Source organism: Cryptomeria japonica, chromosome 11, assembly GCF_030272615.1.
Source record: "Cryptomeria japonica chromosome 11, Sugi_1.0, whole genome shotgun sequence".
In the NCBI taxonomy this organism is placed as follows: Eukaryota; Viridiplantae; Streptophyta; class Pinopsida; order Cupressales; family Cupressaceae; genus Cryptomeria; species Cryptomeria japonica.
The window spans coordinates 700,289,319-700,296,212 of NC_081415.1; positions in this window are offsets into that span (position 1 = coordinate 700,289,319).

The following is a 6,894-nucleotide window of genomic DNA, read 5'->3' on the forward strand; positions in this document are numbered from 1 at the left end:
TTTATTTGATAAATTAATTATTGGACAATATTGACAGTATTAATTAAATTAGATTTAATTGATTCTGAGAGGAATAAGGATAACACAATTAAATTAATTAATTATGTTGATAGGCTTAAATTAATTAAATATTAATTTTAGGTGTCTACACCTTCGTCAAGGAAGACGATCAGTAGAGCTACACATCATTCAATCAAGGAATGTCGCAGCTATAATCACAAGGTAAAGCCTCACACATTTGAGGTGGGTGACTTAGTGCTAATAAAGAATCCTAAGAATCAACAAGATAGAGAGAAGAAGGGAAAGTTTGAACCAAATTGGCTTGGACCTTATGTCATCGCAGCGATATATGGATCAAGTGCATATTAGCTCTCAACACCAGATGGAGAACCTTTAGAGGATCCTATCAACAACAAGCACCTTTGCAAGTTTTACACATAGTTTTTCAGAGTATCCCAATACCAAGAACACAAAAATAATTAAAAAATATATCAAAAATACAACAAAATATTAAAAAAAATCATCACTATGGTGAAAACCCGACAAACAAGCGCCTTGTGACACACAAGAAAATAAAAAAAAATAAAAAAAAGTAAAGAGATATAAATTCATCCAATGGTGAAAACCACTTTGGTGGCACCCTGGGCAAGTACTATGGTGAAAACCGGGTTATCGACACCATGTGTAGAGACTTTGCTCCTTCCTCCTTCAGGTTTCAATCTCATCCTTTCACTTTGCACACACTCACAACCTACCGACTCATAATAAATTTACCTATTCTCATCATGGCTTGTTATTGATCTACCTGAGATTGGTTAGCTATTCATAATAAACCCCTTTTCACCCTTTCATTCCATAATAAATCAGGTCCAATCTATAACTGGGCCAAAATCCTAAATCTAGTGATGGATGTGGAACCCTGAGCATCACATGTTTTGAGGAGCATTGTCTTTTTCATTTGTCCTTCTTTATGCAGATAATTTGCAATAAAAGATCATTTGCATCACCGATCCACAATAAAGTTTCATTCTTGTTCACAATAAAGTATCAGTTTTGTGGATTCAGTCAGTCTCAGGTGAGACACAATCATCAATGGGCTTTCAACAAATCAAATCTTTCAACAAATTCTAGCAACGACGTAGTTTTTTTCAGCATTATCTGTCCTTTATCAAGGTAACAACATTGTGCCTAGATCAAACATGTTAACATACGTGGCAAGAAACACAAATAACTTGAGGATTACAGTTTATGTTGGTGTCAAGTCTTGGTTTTCTTTTGATTTTATCTTTTGGTGACATGTCTTTTAGCTTTTCTAGGATCTCTCTAACTAGAGATTCTATCTCCAGTATGTCTTTAACTAGAAAGGCAAGGATGGGGTATGTTCATCTATTTTGCTAGCTGTGGATTGTCTCTTAGTAATACTATGGCTTGTCCAAGGATATGAGGACACTATGAGTCTAGTGTGAACTGGGGTATTCCTTGTTTGTGACTATCTAATCTCCATGCAAACAGGTACAATGACTTTCTAGGTCGAACCTATACTTGGATGGTAATAACCTATTTGCCATAATAAAGCTCAATTATGATAAAGCACAAGAAGCTCTTTTCACCTCCATATCTTCTACCTACCATCCCCCTTTTTCCATTTGTCCTCCATAATCCCTTCCCGAGTCCATGTAATCTGGTATTACATGACTAAGTATAATGACACACCAAAAATATTTGCATCAACGTATGTTAGTCCGTCCCAATACATGCATATAAAAATCATAATAATATCACATCTTGCACACATCACTTGTTAACACATAGTATAAGCATTATATTCATGCATCCATTGGCATTAGTGCATATATATTTACATTATACATAACATTAACATAAAAAAGTACAAAAAATATAAGGCGTTGCAACATCCACATAGATTTCATTGTATAAAAGATTGCATCTTATAATCACCACAATCATAGAATATAAGCATCATAAAATCATAAATGCATCCATGACAGAGATCGTCGCATTGACATATAAACATCATGAACATCCCATGAATCATAGAGAAAGCATACAGATACTGCATCATCTCATCATAAAGCATATAGAAACATCACATAAGAACACATGCATATAATCACCTCAAGGATAGGTAATTTCATATATATATATATATATATATATATATATATATATATATATATATATAAAATATCACTGTTATGATACAATGATGTCAAAATATCATATGGCTACAAAATCACCCGAAGGTGTCTACATCATCATACAAAAAATCGATACAAAATCGGATCTGAGAGAGCTATGATGAAGACCCTCCCTCAGAGCCGATAGGCCTCGACAGAATCTAAGCACTTAAAGGCCCAACCCCTGGATCATTTTGTCGGCCCCCTCTTGCAGTCGTAGTGGTACCTATGTCTATCACATGGTGCTGCTCATTAGGTTCTATCCTAGTGCTCATGTTTACCACATTGCGCTACATCCTATCAGTGTATATGCTTATCACATTGCACTATATCCTATCATGATAGAGCTCTCACCAAATTTTATCAATTTGACAGTTTATCCTGTACTCAACTTAGCAAACCTACCCATTTTAGGGCACTTGTTGAGTGAATCCTCTCAACAACTTATCCAATTGGTGATGCATGTCTATCACATGGTTGTCAACTCTAGCCTTGTTTTTAGTTTGTCTTTTATAGGGAACCTATTGAGTGGATCCTCTCAACAACTTATCCAATTGGTGATGCATGTCTATCACATGATTACCAGTTCTAGCCTTGTTTCCAGTTTGTCTTCTGTAGGGTACCTGTTTGAGTGAATCCTCTCAATGTAGTTTATCCAATTGATAGCATATGCTCATCACAAATCTGTCAATTTTGGCCTTTTAAGACATAGACATGATTTTGTTGATTCCTCTCGAGTCAACCCTTTTCCTGCATGACCTTGTCACCCTATCGTATCAGTCCATTCTAGCCTTTCTCTCTTATCGAGAGATTGTCTTCTTTTAAAAAAATAAAAATTCATCCAATCTCTCGAGGGTGCATATCGTTCCTGTCTTGGGGCAACTTTGTATTAGTTTATTTTATCTTCTTTGAACCAACGCGACAAGTTGCATTGTCTCAAAGAGGGGCAAAATGTAGACACCTAAAATTGTCCTAGCTTGATTAAATGAACATTTTACTTATTTAATTAATTCATTTAGCCTCTTCTAGTACTTTGCCCATTTAAATAAATATTTTTATTTATTTAAATTATCTTTCCCTAAATTAAGAAAATATTTTATTTATTTAATTGGTCCCACTTCTATTAATTGAATAAATGTTTATTTATTCAATTAATTCATTAGCTTTTTCTCTTCATGACACACGTCATTTATCTTTTAGTTTTCCTCTACCTACCCCCTTCATTGTTTTATTATTTATTCTACCTACCATTTAATCCTTGTCGGCCATTTATTTATTTCACCTCTTAACCCTATCCCTCCATTTTCTAGTGTCTTCTATGTAAGAGGATTCTCTCATTCTTTCACAACACTAACAATTTATGCGATCAATTAGCCTTATTGCAATCACGCGACTTTACAACCACAATCCGTTCTTTGTTGAGATATTGTGCGCCTACAAAATCTGAGAGCAAATATATCAAACAAGATCAATGGAGATAGGAGACAATGGAGATCAAACCCTACTTGGCATGTGAATGGTATTATTATTTCAATTTGTTAATGTGCATGTTCTTAGGTTTCTTCATTGGTGTATGGTGAATGTGTTTATTGTATAACTATATCTTATACAAGGTGTGGTATAATCGAAACCAAACAATGTACGTCTTAAACAAGGTACTTCATTCCTAAAACCAAACATCATGATTGTCCTCTTGAGCACCGTGGATTAAAATCCTTAGCTGCCCTTTGGGTTTCTCCTTGATCACAAAGTTCTATCCTTTGCATCTTGAATTCATTGCAAATATATTCCCCGCCAAATCCACATGTCAGTTGGGCGTGCGATTGAAGATGATGCCTTCTCATTGGTCTCTCCAAGCCCTGCTAGGTTGCCACATGCTCCTTTCGCACGCACTTGTTTGAGTTGTTGTGTAGCGTAAATCCTCTATAGCGGGGCCACCGTATGTCACATCCATGGGACTTCTTGGGGAATGAAATTTGAAAGACGCTAGGAAGCTCCGCTCGTCCACCACGTGTCATCGTCGCAGAGCTCCAAAAGGGAAGAAAGTGAAGGCCACTAGGAATCTCTGCCTGCATGCCACACGTCCTACCTAGCCGAGCAAGCCACCATGCGCCTAGGATTGTTACAACTCATGGTATAATCAGCGACACGATTTGGTGCTAAGCATCCTCCTAGGGAAATGTGAGGGTCGATGCAGGGAACTAGTTTGTTGAAGCAGCTAGGCCAAAATTATGATTTTAGGTGATGGAGGCAATTCTCGTGAATAAAAAGAAGGTTACATCTCTGAATGTGAATGACCAGACGACCTTTCTTCACGATTAATTTATGTTTCCTTGGGTATCATGACCAGTAGTAGAGGTCTTTTAAAGAGAAGAAGTTGTTAGTTGTAGGGGGTTCATTCTTAAAGATAATCTAGGCAGATACTCTCGCCCTTAACATTGTATTATTAGTTTTTTCAAATAGGCTCTTAGAGTGTGCTAGTTATTGGCCTTTGTGTTTGTTTATTTGCATTTTATGAAGGGATTGTGTTATATGTCATTAGAGTAAAGGCTAAAGATTTGTAATTTGGTAACAAATTTTGTGGTTTTAATATAACTTATGTTGGTTGAACCATGTTTGGGTACTCTTTCAACTCAGTAATGGTGTTTTAAAGTTACATTATGTTGTTTGAATGAATTGATAGGAGATATATGTTTTTAAATTAACGCACCACTGTCAAGACTTTAACTATGCTTTTAATATATGGTTTTCTATCCTTTGAAAGGTTTGAAGTCTCAGATTCTTGGCGTATCACCATAGTTTAGGTTAATTTTCAATGATCTCTCTCCCATTCCCCTAAGCATGAAGAGTTGGCTTCTAAAATCTTGGAGGTCGTCCAATGAAGTGCAATAGGTTCCCCTTTCATTGGACTTCCCATAAGGTTCCTGGAAGTAATTTTAGGTATCAACAAACACAAATTATCAACTTTGACAAGAAGATCGGAATGGTTGTTCACTCACTTGTCCAGTAAGTCTTATCTTTCATTGATTTATCTGTGATCATGTTCCTATTCTACTTAAGGATGTCACCAAGTGATGAGAGTGGTCAGGATGGTTCATGGTCTTTTCAGTTTTGTTTTCTGCTTGTGGGATGTTTTTAGTATGACTTTTTGGGGTATGTATGTCTTGGGTATCTATGTTGGCTTGTTCACTGTGGCTGACACACATACGACGACCTTTAACATACAACTATTTCAGGATGAATTGAAACATTCCTTGTTTAAATAACGTGTCTATTTTCTACAAAGGGATCACATTATTGCTCTGACTTTATATGTAATGATGTGATACATCTATTTGCTACATCAAATAAAGTTATCTAAAGGTAACAAGCACTTATGAAAGAAAGGCTTCATCATTACTAATTGTTCCCCATCTAATGTTTTCTTCTTACTAACTGTTTTTCTCTTTCGTCATATTTCCTCTTTCATTTAACATTCTTCTCTTCTTTCGAGAGATCATTCATTTCTTCATACATAAACAATCTCTCTAGGGGGCATCCTACCTCCACCGCTTTGTCTACTGGGGCATGATTTCTCAAATTTTCTTGAAACAATATTCAAAATTGCATTGTCTCAAAGAGGGGCAAAATGCAGACACTGCAAATTGTCTTAAGTCTTCAACGACACTTTTCACCAACCTTTCATATAAACTGATTAAATTGTTTTAATTATTTAATTAATACTAATATTCTTCTTCTAATTTCCTATAATTAAATAATTCTTAATTATTTAATTATTTTCCTTTAAAACCATTAATTAAATAATGTTCATCATTATCTCTTTCTAATCAATTAATCTTGATCTTAATTGCCTAATCCTAACTACTCCTCTCCAATTAAATAATTCACTTAATTATTTAATCTCTTTATTTCAAGCTAATTATTCTTCCAAGATTAAATAATTATTTTAATTATTTAATTCCTTTCTCCAAATTATTGTAATTTAATAAATTTTTAATTTATTTAATTACCATGTGTGGGTGAAATAAATATTTTAATATTTGTTTATGACCCCACTTAACTCTTGCACTTTCTAATTTCTATCTCCCTTTAACTCTTCCATCTCCTCCCACTTATCTCTTCCACTTTCCAATTTTCATTCCCACTTATCTCTTCCACTTGCTAATTTCCCGAGCTCACTTGACTTTTCCACCTTTCTATTCTTCACTCCCTCCACTTTTGAAAAGGTAGCTTTTGATGAAAATAAATAGTTTCTTTATTTATTTTCAACTTTCTCATTTTCTCTCCACTTAACTAATTCTCTCAATCAATCTTATCCATTCATTTCCCAGATTTCAAATCAGTCTTAACCATTAATCAAAATCCAAATCTTCTATTTAGACCAATCTAATCCTCATTTTCAAAAAACATATTTTTGAACATCCTCGGGATCTTGTTGCTTAATCATCTTGTTTATCACATATTTGTACTCACCTAATTCAAAGCTACACACCATTAGAGGAGAAGGAGAGAACAATGAAGCCATGTCAAAAGAATGCAAAGTTAGGTGATATTGTTTTATGTTTGTTTTGCATTTCATTTTGACGTCTCCAGTGGTTTGATTAGGATTATCTTCTTCATGATATTTTCTTTGTGGTTGGATTTATTATATCATGCTTTGTTACAATCGATTTCCTAGTCGACAAATGCAATAAAA